The sequence below is a fragment of the Spermophilus citellus genome (genome assembly GCF_964194105.1).
Source record: "Spermophilus citellus genome assembly, chromosome: 5".
Lineage (NCBI taxonomy): Eukaryota > Metazoa > Chordata > Mammalia > Rodentia > Sciuridae > Spermophilus > Spermophilus citellus.
Window position 1 is genome coordinate 38,250,490 of NC_138186.1, and position 16,140 is coordinate 38,266,629.

Below are 16,140 nucleotides of genomic sequence, written 5' to 3' on the forward strand. Positions count from 1 at the left end.
CTTGGGGTGAGAGATGGTGAAGACAAATGGTAATTTTAAACTATTAGGGGTTAGGGTATAGCTCAGTGATAGTGTAATGCCAGATTTGTGGGACCCCAATAGACCTCTAGGAGCTGAATCCGATGCAATCACACAAGAGTCTTTATTGCACCTCCAGCCTGGGCTCACAACCGTTTCCAATGCAGAGGTCCCAGGGAGTGAGTCCTGGCCCTTTGTTCAGTGAGATTTTATAGGTTTTGGGGGATACTCTATGCGTCACAACATCACACAGCAAATCATTTCACATCGAGGGAAAGTCAAACAACAACTCTTAACATTGATTAGCACATTCACTGGAGGGAACAAGTTGGGTAGGGGGATTCCTCTGAAATGATTGTTTAGGCCACGAGGGATGTATGTGCTAAACTACATGGTTTCCCAACATGTTATGAACCACCATAAACCTGTGGGGGGGTCATCTGGCATCCCAGGTATTTTCCCTGTCTCATTCTGATTGGTGGCTGCTAGGGGGTTGCTATGGGTCCTCACCTAGCCTAACTGAGTCAGGGATACCTGGTGCCGCAGATCTCTCTTATTTGTAGACAAACAACTCAGCAGGGTGGGTATGTGCTTAGGAGTGCTCTGTGGGTTTTTCCAAGGACAAGGGTCACGCTCCCTTCCTTGGACAGGCTTTGCTCTGAGGTAGAGACTGGTTTCTCAAAAATGGAGTCACAGAAGTTTCTCAATAGAATATTTACATATGTGAAGCCCTGGATCCAATCTCCAGCACCAGGGAAAAGATAAGTTACTTTAAGTAATCTGGCTAGCACCAAGGAACTATTCCACTGAGTCACCATAGTTACTGTAAGGCAGGACTAGGATCAGGTTTCCTGTATCTCTCACATTGAAAGATCTAATTCAGGATTCTCAGCATGGAGGTATCTGATTAGGAATTCTCTGATTATCAATAATTGGGTACAAAATTAGGATCAAACTGGTTTGCCTTTTTTGCGTATACATTCTGAAATAAGACCCACACTCAAGAGTAAATATTTTCTTTATTATTTTAAATAAAAATTTTGTGTAAAGTTCTTTACTGTAGTTTCACTCCCCTGTCATTAAGGGAAAATCCCATGTAAATATGTAACTTCTTCACCACAGTGGGTTTTTAAGGTTAAAAGTCAGAGTTCAGAAGAAGAAAGTGCCAAATACAACTATATAAAGTTTTTCTCCAGGATATATTTACTAGAGTTATCAGGCTAACTAAATCTATAGCTATCTTGCATGTACAACTACAATTTATCTTCAAGGTAGGGCTTATCTAAGTGTCAATGTAGCCTCCAGGACTGTTTTAGTTATAGTTTTAGTAACAGGTATATGACTAATGCAAGTAATAAAAATGGGCTCTGAACAAAGACATAATTGGTTTTCACTGTACTCGCTGCACTCCTGGAATAATAATTAAGCTCTTCACTTCTTCTTTTATTGATTCATCTATTGTTCTAATTTATGGCCCAGCATGGTGTTGCATGCCTTTAATCCTAGCCTCTCTGGAGGCTAAGGCAGGAAGACCACATAGCATTTTTTTTAAATTGACATTCTTTCTTTATTTAGGTATTGGGGCTTGAGCCCAATGCACTTTACCACTGAGCTACATCCTAACCCTTTTATTTATTAATTTTGAGATAGGATCTTGCTAGGTTCCTGAGATTCTCACTAAATTACTGAGGCTGGCCTTGAACTTCTGATCCTCTTACCTCCGCCTCCCAATCACTGAGATTACAGATGTGCATCACACCTGGCTCCTTGATTTTGTGTGGGTGAGGTGGGGGTGAAGGGACAGTTGTACTTAGGAAGCGTTGATCTGACCCCAAAACTGTTGCTAATCTCCACAGTGATAGGGCCTCTCGCCTATGTGGACTCTGGTTTGGCTGCTCTTAGCACTCCTAAGGCCCTCATCCTTGTGTTCCCGCCAGTGCTGGACAAGTTTGTAGCCCTGACAACTGGCCTACCGCAGTCCTCAAAAGAGTGTTGAATGCTCTTCATAAGCAGAAGGGTTGCAGCAAGAGGTCGCCACTGAGAAGGGTACCGCCCGTGCGCAGAAGCCCAGCCCAGCGTTTTTAACCATACAGGTAGGTGCTGGAGCCCGAATGGTGGAAGCCTAGCCACCTGCCACAAGAAGTCTTGTTGGCCCTGTAGGGTGCAGCTTGCAGTAGAAAGGGTTGGTGTCGCTGAGCTAGCGCAGGCGCTGAATTTGGCTGGAGGCTGCACCAGTGGATACCAATCCACTAGCACACCAATGTGGCTCCCCGCCCCGGCCCCCCCTTGCCACCCACCAGGTGTATGCTCAGTGGATTTGGAGGTCCCAGGATTGGATAAGGCCTTTCCTACACACCACACACGTGGACCTCATTTTTTTCCTTGTGAATTTGCCCATTGACTGCTTCTGTGGCATTTGGAACTCTGAAATGAGGAGCGCATGGGATTAAGGGAGTTTCACTTCTTCAGGTGTTTCCTACTCTAAGGCCAGCTCCTTTTTCTTTTATTAGAACTTTTTCAACTTTGGATTTTTTATCTGTAATACAAAAGAAATTTGTCAACCCTTCCCCATATTGGATAAGGACAGAATTAATCAGATGAAATAATAGTAAGCTTGAGTGTTGACAAAGACTGCCAGGGCCCCTCTCTGCTTTAGACTGCTTTAGACTGAAGCTCCAGAGGAGAAACAAACAGAAAAGTGATCCAGGCTTGGTAAGTGGTAGACCCAACCTGATCTTTTCTTAAAATTGGAACCATCTCCACACAAAGCCATGAAAAGATAATTTTGGCTTTACTATAAATTACTACAAATTCTGAACCTGCTTGGAATGCCTGGCGTGCCTTGAACTCACCCATGCCTGGCTCTCTGACCAGATAGCAGTCCTCTCTGAAACTTTAGTGACACCTCGAAAATCTTGGCCTTCCCTGGCCAGAAAATGACCCTCTCTGAGGCTCTAATGACCTTCATAAATTCTGATGTCAGGGCCAGCAAAAATGTAAACTACCATTAGTGTTATGCTCCTCAGAGTTCTGTTGTCTGTAAACCCCCCTTTGTGTAACTTTCTAGGCTATAAATCTGGGCTGCAGGAAAGATACGGGTCCTGTCTTGTTCCCGCGGTTTTGGGTGGGAAAGGCAGCCGGCCGGTCAAAATAATAAGCTTGCTTTAATTTGATTTTAATTGGAGTCAGTGGTCTTTTCTTGCATCTAACAGTAAGGAGGTTTGGTAAATGTTCAGACAGGAAGAATGATCTCCAAAGGACTGGAGATAAGCTATTCTGAAGAGAAGAGGATACCAACATGGCCTTAGGATTTGGAAGCCATAGAAAAGGGACTTACTGGATAAAATATGGCATTTAAAAAGAAGACTGTTGTGGATGTCAGCAGTGGTATTATGTGCCAGAAGAGGTGCCAAGCAATCCCATAGTTGTGGCAGGTATCAAAGAACGAAGAACATAAAGAGCCTGTTTGGCAAAATGAAGGAAGATTGCTAGGAAGTAAAGAATGGGGTATGTCATATGTGTCAGGTTGATGGCAGTGACTTAGGAACAAAGCACCAGCCAGCCCACACTGTGCAAAAGAAACACCAATCGGGCACTAACGGGACCACCTGTCAGTCAGTGGGGTCTCCTGGCCAATCCTGGATCCTAGCCAGCTACCCCTGACCAACCTTAGAAGGACAAAGGACTCTAAAAATCCCTTTTCCTGTCCCAAGCCCTCCCTTCCTGCCCTAAGCCCCATAAAATTCCAGTCCAGTTGAGCCCTCACAGGGTTTCTCCTCAGACCCTATTATCTACTGTGTGGGTCTCATAGAGTTCTGCCCCGAGCGAAATCTCATTAAAGCTTCATTCAGCAGCCTTTTAAAATCTGCCTCCTTTTGGTTGTCGACATTGCCTGACCTTACAATATGGCTGGAGAACATCAAGAGAACTTCAACAAAAGCAGCCAGGGTGAAGAGGAAGCCTTGTAATGCCAGATTTGTGGGACCCCAATTATCTTACCTGATAAGCAAGATAACACAAGAGTCTTTATTGCAAGCTCAAGCCTGGACTTACAACCGTTTCTAACACAGCGGTCCCAGGGAGTGAGTCCTGGTCCTTTTTTTTTTTTTTTTTTTTTTTTTTTTAAGAGAGAGAGAGAGAATTTTTTAATATTTATTTTTTAGTTCTCGGCGGACACAACATCTTTGTTGGTATGTGGTGCTGAGGATCGAACCCGGGCCGCACGCATGCCAGGTGAGCGCACTACCACTTGAGCCACACCCCCAGCCCAGTCCTGGTCCTTTATTCAGTGAGATTTTATAGGTCTTGGGGCATACTCTATGTGTCACAACATCACACAGCAAATCATTCCATACCAAGGTAAAATCAAACAACAACTCCTAACATTCATTAGCACATTCATTGTCGGGAACAAGTTGGGTAGGGGTGATTGGTTAGTACAAGAGGGGGATTCCTTTGAATTGATTGGTTTAGGCCATGAGGGGTGTACAGTGCTGAACTACATGGTTTCCCAACATGTTATCAACCACCATAAACTAGTGGGGGGTCATCTGGCATCCCAAGTATTTTCCCTGTCTCATGCTGATTGGTGGTTGCTAGGGGGTTGTTATGGGTCCTCACCTAGCCTAACTGAGTCAGGGACACATGGTGCCACATATTTTTTCTGTTATTTGCAGACAAACAACTCAGCGGGGTGGGTATGTGCCTAGAAAGGCTCTGTGGGTTTTTCCAAAGACAAGGGTCTTTCCCCCTTTCTTAGGACAGGCCTTGAGGTAGAAGCTGCTGTTATTAATTTATTTAAAAAAATGGAGTCACATCAGTTTCTCACCCTCATAAGGGCAGACTACACAGAAGCTAGTAGACCTACAAACTCAAGATGTTTCAAAAGCATTTCCTAAGTTACCTGATAAGCAAGCTGTAGAGATCTACAGGGATTGTAGACATTCCTGAGACAATGAGACAATGGAAAACTTTGTTTCTTCTGTCAAAGATAAAGCACTGGCCTGAGAGGTTCATAGATGTGGCCTACTATATACACTGTATGTTCTTCTAGTCAAATGATTAGTGGTAACTAGAGACAGGCAGCAATGAGTTTGTAATAATAAAGGGCAAAAATATTCTACTGAAGCAGAACTCTGGATCTTGACTTTGTCTTAGCCTGTGGAACAAAGAAAATTGACTTTAAAAAAAAATCCCTAATCACTAACATGTATGTATAACATCATAAAATCTAAGTTTTAAAATTTATGAATTATTATTCCCAGCTGACCTGTTAACTACCTTCTGGATAGCCATGCTTTTCTTTTTTCTTTTCTTTCTTTCTTTCTTTCTTTTTTTTTTTTAAAGAACTGGGAATTAAACACAATGGCCCTCTATCACTGAGCTGCATTCCCAGTCCTTTTTATTTTATTTTGAGATAGTATCTCACTAAGTTTCCCAGGCTGGCCTCAAACTTGTGATGCTCCTACTTCAGATTCCTGAGTTGCTGGGATTGCAGGTGTGTATCACCACTCCCAGCTATCAAATATACATGCTTAAATGAGGCATATTAAATAATTCCCTTCAACACAGATGCCAGAACAACTAGTCACTGAACTAAAATCAGAAAACCACAAATGGCCTCAAGCCAATAAATGCTATGGCATCTGTGGTAGGGACAAAAAGGAATTTTAAAAATATGGAGATGGTTTGCTGATGATTTCTTTTTGCCACATCCTGGGCTTATTAAAGAAGCCCCAGGTTGAGAAGAGGAGCCACCTGGTTGAAAAGGAAATAAAATAGTATACAATAGTTTCACCTGGGGAAAAATGGAGGCATCAAGTAAAGGTTGGTAGAATGGAGGCTTTTATGATAATTTGGGCTTTGAGGTGCAGATCCACAAGTTTGCATCTAAAACAAGTTTGCTGAGAAGGTAAGGATATGCATGGGAGATCTGGGATTTGTCAAGTGCAAGAGGGCTAAGAATGAGACATTAAACAGCTTGCTTTCTCCTTTCCACTTTGGGTCAGAGGCCTAGGAATAAATGAATGTATGGCTAGGGAGTTGGGCACATAAATCAGTGGTAGAATTTAGCACATGTGAAGACCTGGGTTTAATCCCTAACACATGCACACATACGAAAGATCATAGCTAGGAAAATGCTCGGAGAGGGTAAAGTGCTAGATATGTAATGCAGAAGTAGATTTGGGAAAAGATTAGAGAAGAAAATTCAGAAGGTGAAGTGAGCAAGATGAGGTGGTACAAGAGCCAAGTACTCATTACAAGGTGATAAAGATGTAGATTTCCAGCCTAAGATGTTGCAAGAGGCAGTGTTCCAAGTAGAATTGGTTAAAATGTAGATATAGTCTTATGATGATCTTAGTTTCTGGCAAGGTGCTATGGTGGTAGTTGCCACAGTTGTACCAAATCCAAGAGTGTTGTTTTAGTCAGATTTTTCATCACTGTAACCAAAATACCTGGCAAGAACATCTTAAAGTGAAGAAAAAGTTCATTTTGAGGCTCACTGTTCAGAGGTTCAGTCCATACATGGACTGCTTGATAGTTCTAGGCCCGAGGTGATGTGCAGAAGGTCATTGGCAAAGGAAAGCAGTTCAGTGTGGTTGTTTCCCCTTTTTATAGTTCTTTCAGTGATGGAATGTAGGTGGGAAGGCCCGAGGGGTGGGACACAGGTGGGCCAAAGAAGTAATCTGGGTAGGAAGGACTTCTGAGTCAGCATCTTCAAGTTTGCTGGGGGCTGTTCATTAACATTCTTTGGGATGGGCTCTGGGCCTTGGGCTTTTCCCAGACTTCATTAACATTCCATGAGTTGTCCTGCTTTCCCAGAATTCATTCTCAACATGGCCTCCATTTTAGATCTTACTCGATATTAGACCTGATTTACCTAACTACACTGACTACCTAACTTTAAATCTGGCTTCAGCTTCACTCACCAGGGACAATATATAAACCCCAAAGACAGACCCCCCCCAGTGACCTATTTCCTCCAACCACATACTACCTGCCTATAGGTACTGCCCAATAAATCCACATAGATAGAGTAATCCACTAAGTTAAGACTCTAATAACCCAGTCATTTCACCTCTGAAAATTCCTGCATTGTCTAATACATAAGCTTTTGGGGAATACCTCATATCTAAACTGTAACAAGTAGTATATTCACCAAGGGCCTTCCTGTATATTCTACTATCTTCCCCTGATAATGATATACCTAGCCTAGTTATCTCATTAGATCAGAAGCCAGCTTGTCACAAGTTATGAAGGATTCATATCTGTTTTCTGTAAAAATATCAGGATGTCTGTATGGCCTGGCCATTAGTTGATGTTGTAAAGCTGATTGGAATGCCTGCCCGTGCCCTGAACTCACCCATGTCTGGTTTTCCCTGACCATATAACAACCCTTTCCTAAACTTTAGTGACGCCTCATAAATTCTGGCCTTCCCTGGCCGGATAACGACCCTCTCTGAGTCTCTAAAGATCTCCATAAATTCTGACACCAGGGCCAGCAAAAATGTAAACTTGTGTTATGCTCCTTAGAGTGTTGTTATCTGTAACCCCCCTTTGTGTAACTTTTTGGGCTATAAAACTGGGCCACAAAGAAGCCTCGCCGCTGTCCTTGGCTCCCACGATTTTGAGGGGCAAGGCAGCCTGGCCGGTCGAAATAATAAGCTTGCTTTAATTTGATTTTAATTGGAGTCAGTGGTCTTTTCTTGCGTCGTGGTCTAACAGATAACACCTGAATATGGCCACCATGTTTACCCTTTCCTAAGAATCTCCTGAGTCAGTAACAAAACTGAGGAAATGAGAGGGAAAGCTATAATTAGCAAAGGAGATTCTTCAAGCAGAATAAGCCCTGGTTATTCTCTCATTCCAAGTTCATGGAAAGAAACAGCCATCAAAAAAGGTCTTTTAATGTTCTTTTCTTTCTTTGGTGCTGTGTTCTGTACCTTGCTTCTTGCCTTTAGGGAGGCACCTAGAACAGAGAGCCTCTGCCAAGAAAGGCCAGGGTTAACATGAGAGCCATCTAACTTTGAAGGAGAGTGTTAGACCAGGATGCAAGAAAAGACCACTGACTCCAATTAAAATCAAATTAAAGCAAGCTTATTATTTCGACTGGCCGGGCTGCCTTTCCCTCCCAAAACGGCGGGAACAAAACAGCAGCCCCACGTTTCCTACAGCCCAGCTTTATAGCCCAGAAAGTTACACAAAAAGGGGGGTTACAGATAACAGAACTCTGACAAGCATCACACTAATGGTAGTTTACATTTTTTTTTTTTTGCTGGCCCCAACATCAGAATTTATGAAGACCATTAGAGCCTCAGAGAGGGTCGTTGTCTGGCCAGGGAAGGCCAATATTTATGAGGTGTCACTAAAGTTTCAGAGAGGGCTGCTATCTGGTCAGAGAGCCAGGCATGGGTGAGTTCAAGGCACGGGCAGGCATTCCAAGCAGGTTCAGAATTTGCAGTAATTTATAGTAAAGCAGAAATTAGCTTTTCATGGCTTTGTGGCAAGATGGCTCCCAATTTTAATAAAAGATCAGGTTGGGTCTATCATTCCCCCCTTTCCTTATGTGTCCCTTTCAAATCTTTGATAGGGTAGGGGAAGAGCACTGAGGGAATTTTAATCCCTCAGGTAACAGTCTCTAAATTTTTAGAAACCGGTCTCCCTGATTTTACCTGACTTAATTAATTACTTATATTGATAGTCTATTTATTTTTGGCTCCATTGTTGTAAGAAGAGAGGCGTCACTCATTTTGGCTTCTTCTGAGCTGAGAGAGGGTGACGTGAGGGGGCACAGTGTGAGGGACATGAGTTGCCTTTTAGAAGTCAGTTGAGGGACATGAGTTGCCTTTTAGAAGTCAGTTGAGGGACATGAGTTGCCTTTTAGAAGTCAGTTCGGTTTGAAGTCTGGTTGGGGAAGAACAGGTTGTAAAGTCATCTGGGGATGGGTGCTTCTATGAGAGAAACAAAAACCATGAGTACTGAGTAAATGTTGCAGCAGCTGGAACGTGTCACTGTATAGAAGTTCCCTCACCAGGCTTTAACATCTCCAGTTATCAGGACTGTAAGCATAACATTTAACTTTTAGTGTTACAGATGTCCTTCCCCATAAGATACAGTTTAATAATTTAATGTTATCTGATCTTGCAAAATTCTTTTACTAGTATGGGCTCTGTGTCTAATAGAGAAACCTTTAATTCTGTTACTCAGGGCTGGATAATCATACTAGCAAACATGAAGCCTACCTGTGTAGGTTAGGAATATCTGTAGGCCTTAAACTAAAAACTTCTGTCTCTGGCAGCTTCTCTTGATAGTCTCTTTTTATAGTTATCAGGCATTTCTGTCTGAGAATCCTTCTTTGTAGCCTCCAGTCTTACTTATTTTGGGAGGCTAACATAAAGTGTATACCTTAAATAATAAAAATAATAATAATTATTATTATTATTATCATCATTATTATTATTTAAAATGCCCAGGAATGGCTGTATTTTGGTTTTAACTGTCTTTGCTAAGTGTTTAAGATGAAGCAGTCAAACTGACTTTTGTTTCTATCTATTGTTAACAGTCAGCTGAGCTTTTATGGGAGTCATTCCTGGGGAAACTTCTCAGTTCTGCTAGTGCCATTTGCACTAGGATGGGTCTAGGTCTTGCTTGACCATGTGGCTTCCCTCGGAAGCACCAGGGATGTCTCCCTTCTCTGATGACTCTCCTCTTCATAGCAAATGCACTGATTGGCTTTCTGTTCTCCAGTGGTCTCATTAGTCTCCCTGATCGGGAGGTTATGTGGCCCAGAGTTGCAAAGCTCTTTAGAGAAGTCCCCTGTTCCCTGGATTCAGACTGACTCAGAGGGCAAGAGCCAAATATTGGTTTTTCTGGCCCTTTTAATTTAACTTTAATTTTAAAACTTAATCTTAAACATCCAGCAAATAAATTTTAACAGCCTTATATTAAGAGTACTGGGCTTTAATGTCTATAACTTTATAATTATTCATCTTTTTATTAATTGGGATTTGTATTATCCTATCTGTCTTGTAGGTGATGGCTTATTATCTCAAACTAACCCATGTTGTGTTCTTAAAGCAACACTTCTGTAAAACACTAACAGGGAATCTTTAGATCACTTATAAGGAAATTACAAAATAAAATTAACAAGAGTAAAAACACTTAGTTCGTGTAACAGCTACCCTGAATTTTTGGCTGAGTTATACATTATATCCCCTGTTTGAGATCCTAGTAATCTTGACAGAAAAAAAAAACAACCAAAAAAAACCCACCAAACTTTTGAACATAACTTTAAATGAACTAAAATCTGGCCTACTGTTTTCATAGTCATTCTCACATGTAGTAAGATGGGACACAGAGCCTCATCTCAGGTAAGGCAGGGCTCTTTATAAATCTTAAGTGTTTTAGTTATAAAGCTGATCTTTGTATTTTTAATTATCATTTTACAAAGTTTACATAAATTGTTTGAGGTCACATGAACATTAGCTAACACCATATGATATCACATTTAAAACATGAATTAAAGAAAGGCTGAAAGTTTTTAACCTTTACATAGATTAGGCTCTCATTAACTTAAAAATACATTTAAATTGTTCCCCAATGTAAGAAGTAACAAAACTTTACATATCTTATTGATAACAGGTAAATAGATCCCCAGTATATTTTTTACCATACAACTTCCGAACACCAGCTTGATATAATGCTCTTTCAAAGTTTCTACCTTACAGACTTGTATACCTGGAAGATATGAGCACATTAATAGCATCACAATTACATTGATGTTTCTACATTAACCAAGTTTAGCTTTTAAAGAAATGGCAGTACAGTGCTCTAAAATAACAGTTCTTATTTAACCAGTTGTTTAATTTTTATGGTTGCTTGCTCTAGAAAAAAATAAAACTTAATAAACACAATGTTATGGGTAAACTTATGTTTTAAGAAATTTTTGTCTCTTTAACACATGACTGATCTTTACAATCTTATACAGACTTTAGTACAAACTTATACAGACCTTAGTAAATCAATCAGATATCTAACAAAAGTACTCATGAATGAGTAATCCCATATCAAATTTACTTTACTTATTTATCAAAATATTAGACAAATGTATTGAACAGTGTAAACCATTTTTTTGTTGAAGGAAAAGTCCTAGAACCAAGGCATATTAGACATTTTATAGACATTAATATTTTATGAGTTTTTCTGAACACCTAGAAAAACTTGTAAGCTTAAATTTAAAGACATTTATTTTTATCTGTTTATCCAATTTAAATTGAACCATTTAAATCACATGAATTAAAGATCTTTGGATCCATTTTTTTAAAATTTGTTTTTATGAGTGCTCCTTATATATGTTAATTTGTATATCATATATATGATATACGGACGTATGTATATATAGACATACAACACATAACAAAAGTGTGCACACATAACAATAGTAAAGGCCTTGTAGCTTTTCGCAGGTGAAATCTCCATTGCAATGTTTCAAAAACTCCACAGTTGGTCAAAGATAGAACTGATCAGAAAAACATTAACCTAGGTCTGTAGGATCAAAATCAAGAGCTCAAAAAAATACAGAATCTAAGGAAAAAACAAGAGGCCTAGAAAAAAAAATACTGGCCAGTAATTAGTAAATACCATACAATTTACTTTTTTTTTTTTTTTTTTTTTTTTTTTTTAGGCCTCAGATCAGTCTCCTACTGAGCTTGCAGGCTTCTTTCATTTGCATTTCAACATAAGTCCTGGCTGAGGTCTGAAGGAGCAGGGAAAAACTGCTATTTTGAGCAGACACCTCAGGCCTAAGGCATTTTAACCATAAGTCATAATTTTTAGGTTCCGATGTTGAAAATTATGATACAAGTTTAAGATACAATTCACAAAATTTTATATCTTTACATCTTGTTTTGTCAACAGATACCATACTATGATTTACTATCCTTGTCCAAATTAATGCACTGGTACATACAGTAACATTTTCCCAGGCTACCCAATTCAAAATTGGTGAAAAAAAGACTGAATGATTGGGAAGTTACTTGCCAACTTGGAAGTAGAGTTCTTTAGTTTTCCATCCTAAGTATTTAAGTTCTCTGGCATGAATTATCTGAAATCATAAACTAAACAATTACCTAAACCCAACTTTTAACTGCAGCATTGTGCAATGCATCAAAAACCCATTCAGATACCAGATTGTTACAATAAAACATCATCTTTTAGACACACATTCAGCCAAGATCATTCCCAAGAAACAATTTATAATATCAACACACTATTGCACATGTCTTAAAGGGTCAGAAACAAAGACACAGGACAGACAGAGAGGAGCTCCAGACTATGGCTGACAGACAGAAACCTTTAAAACAGAGCAGATAAGAGAAAAATCTCCTACACCAGTGGCACCATAGATGTCCCCACAAGGGGACCAGATGTTTTCACAGAGGGGCAACCTGAAATATAAAATCAAGGGTTTCCATGGCGACTTTACTGCATTAAGTGTCTCCTTTTTCTTTTTCTCTTTTCAAGAAGACAGAGGTGGCATAATCCTTACAGTGCAGGGAAAGAAGGAGGGAGTCCCCGAAGCAACAGGGCTTCGGCAGCTGCTGGGAGTCCCTCAGTCCCTCCTTTTACTTACAGGATTCCACCCCAAGCACACTCCATCTCCTAACTTTTCAGTAGTCAGCTCTCAAAAAGTTCTGGGGGGGGTATCAAAATTTGTAACTGAAAGTTCGGTTCCTGACCATAGAGCCAATTAATGCCAATTTAATAATGAGGACAGGGTTTTGAGAAAAAGAAAAAGGTAGTTTTATTGCTTTGCTAGCAAAGGAGAAACACTGGGACTCTGCCCAAAGGTTGTGACTCTCTGGATCTGGAGGGACAAGGGGTTTTAAAGGAGTCTCACTTGTTAACCTGGGAGATACGCAGTTCTTAGATCCCCAGCAGGCATTGCCCTCTGCAGTGGGTGTGCTCCAGCAGCCAGCCAGGGGCTTCTCTCCTCCTGCTTAACAAAGGGGGGTAAAGTTCATTGCAGTTCCTTAAAACACAGTCCAAAGGGGTGTCAGGCTGTCTTGCTTTATTACCCATTTTCACGTCCAATATCCTTAAGTTTTACCACAGAAATCACACAACAAAATGCACAAACAAACAAAAAACATGTAGAACACAGAACAAAACACAAGAAATCAGAAACCCGGCACCGAAACAGAAAAACAGAGGAGCAATGCAACGTCTTGCTAAAGCTCCGGGGTAGGAGTGTGTGCGTGCCCGTCGGCACCTCTCTACCCTTCCAGAGGAATTCCCTACAGAACAGAACAGAAGACAGAACGATTTCTCCTTACTGTCCGGACAGGAGTATATGTGAGCCTCGCCAGGCCACCTCTCTGTCATCAGAAGAGATCTCCCTTAACCGGATACCAGATGTTATAAAGGTGCCACTTACCTATGGAGGCCTCCTCCACCAGGTGCTTGCTAATAGTTTTAGTGCGGCAGTTCACTGCAGTGCTCCGGGGACCGAAGGCTCACTCCGAGGCCTTGGAATGTCTCAAGTTGCGCACCACCTAGAGTGGCTCTCCAGCCTGGAGCCCTGGAGCCCTGGAGCTTCAGAATTTCCAGCAGTCTGGTCTTGTGATCTGGTTGGGCAGGGTCATCTCGCTGGGGAACTCCAAAATGTTAGACCAGGACGCAAAAAAAGACCACTGACTCCAATTAAAATCAAATTAAAGCAAGCTTATTATTTCAACCGGCCGGGCTGCCTTTCCCTCCCAAAACGGCGGGAACAAAACAGCAGCCCCACGTTTCCTACAGCCCAGCTTTATAGCCCAGAAAGTTACACAAAAAGGGGGGTTACAGATAACAGAACTCTGACAAGCATCACACTAATGGTAGTTTACATTTTTTTTTTTTTTTTTTTTTTTTGCTGGCCCCAACATCAGAATTTATGAAGACCATTAGAGCCTCAGAGAGGGTCGTTGTCTGGCCAGGGAAGGCCAATATTTATGAGGTGTCACTAAAGTTTCAGAGAGGGCTGCTATCTGGTCAGAGAGCCAGGCATGGGTGAGTTCAAGGCACGGGCAGGCATTCCAAGCAGGTTCAGAATTTGCAGTAATTTATAGTAAAGCAGAAATTAGCTTTTCATGGCTTTGTGGCAAGATGGCTCCCAATTTTAATAAAAGATCAGGTTGGGTCTATCAGAGAGTACACAGAATTCTTAGTATGGCCCTAGAGTCATGTTGTATCTAGAATTGTGCATAGCAACAATGTAATGGTGTATAGACATTTATATCCTGATAGAAAAATGTCTTAAGATATTGGTCATTCTCCAAAGGGCTTATCCACACTTTTTTATGGTGAGGGATACAGTCAATTCTTTCTTGTCTAAACTGGTTAAATAAACACACTCAAATGATAGAAAAGCCAAACAGAATAAATTGTTTTCTAAAGAAAAGGGTAGATATTAGTTCTGCTCTCCTATCTTCATTCATTTTTAAACTAATAAATACTTCATATGTATTAAATGGCCATCAAGGATTAATAAAGCAGGATCTTGATGAATGGGGGAAAACAATAAAAATAAGCCTGAAGATTACTTAGTTGTCTTTAGCTGGCAGTACTTCCACATCAGAAGAGATTCTGCTTTTCACCAAACTTTGGAATGGCACAAGGTTTTGGAGATTTTCCTTCAATCTGATTTTCCTTTATGGATTACACAGCTGGATGATTAAAGTGTCTATAATGCCCTTGGAGGTATTTTTTTCAGGATTACATCCCTTTTATGGAGATGGCTGGATCCTTATTCTTTAGAAATTATGATGTGAATTAGGGCTAAATCCTAATTCATGGGATTTATGGGAAGAAAGAATTGAAAAACCAGCCTCTATCTCAGAGCAAAGCCTGTCCAAGGAAGGGACATGGCCTTTGTCCTTGGAAAAACCCACAGAGCACTCCTAAGCACATTCCCACCCTGCTAAGTTATTTATCTACAAATAACAGAGAGATCTGCTGCGCCAGGTGTCTCTGACTCAGTCAGGCTAGGTGGGGACCCATAGCAGCCCCCTAGCAGCCACCAATCAGCATGAGTCAGGGAAATACCTGGGATGCCAGATGACCCTCCCAGTAGTTTATGGTGGTTGATAACATATTGGGAAACCATGTAGTTAAGCACTGTACACCCCTCTTGGCTTAAACCAACCCCTCTTGGCTTAAACCAATAGTTCAAATGAATACCCCTTTTGTACTGACCAATCACCCCTACCCAACTTGTTCCCGCCAGTGAATGTGCTAATCATGTTTTAGAGTTGTTATTTGATTTTCCCACGGTGTGTGATGATTTGCTATGATGTATGTGAAGTCCCTGCCCTCTCCAAAGAATGTATAAAAGTGCTGCAAACCCTGGGCTCGGGGCCTCTCAGCATCACCAGTTGTTGTGTGTGTGCGCGGGAGGACCGAGCTAGCTCGCAATAAACACCTCTTTGCTGCTTACATCAATCTTGGGTCTCTGGTAGTCTTTGGGGGTTCCGAATTCGAGCATAACAGAATCAGTGCTTCATTTGTCCCTTCAGGGACTGCAGGGGTAACATTAGGTCACAATTTGGAGGTCCCTTAGTTTTCCAGATAGTCTAAACCTCAATAATTTAATAGCAGGTTTACATCATTCAACATCTTGTCTTCAGTCCCAATTTTTTAAAAAATGAAATATATATGATAAATATGTGTGTGTGTGCAACAAGATAGATAAATTCTTTATAATTTATACAAAATATAAAGAATTTTTACTCACTAGTAAGATTAAAAACCCCAAGGAATATGAATAAAGAATTCACAGAAGAGAAAGCTGTGCTGTAATCCCAGTGGCTGGGGGGGAGGGGGAGTGGCTGAGGCAGGAGGATCACAAGTTCAAAGCCAGCCTCAGCAAAGGCGAGGCACTAAGCAACTCAGTGAAACCCTGTCTCTAAATAAAATACAAAATAGGGCTGGGGGTGTGGCTCAATAGTCAAGTGCCCCTGAGTTCACTTCCCTGACCCCCGCCAAAAAAAGAATTTACAGAGGAGGAATGCAAATTTCCAATAGGCATATAAAAAGGTATGTAATTTCATTATATTTAGTATTAAAAATAAAAATAAGATATTA

General features: G+C 40.9%; 1 protein-coding gene across 1 annotated transcript in view; it reads left to right on the forward strand.

Moving 5' to 3' along the window:
- The window catches only part of PGBD1 (piggyBac transposable element derived 1), a 340,888-nt gene that overhangs the window by 17,411 nt on the left and 307,337 nt on the right, over positions 1-16,140 (forward strand). The gene's annotated exons all lie outside the window — the stretch shown is intronic.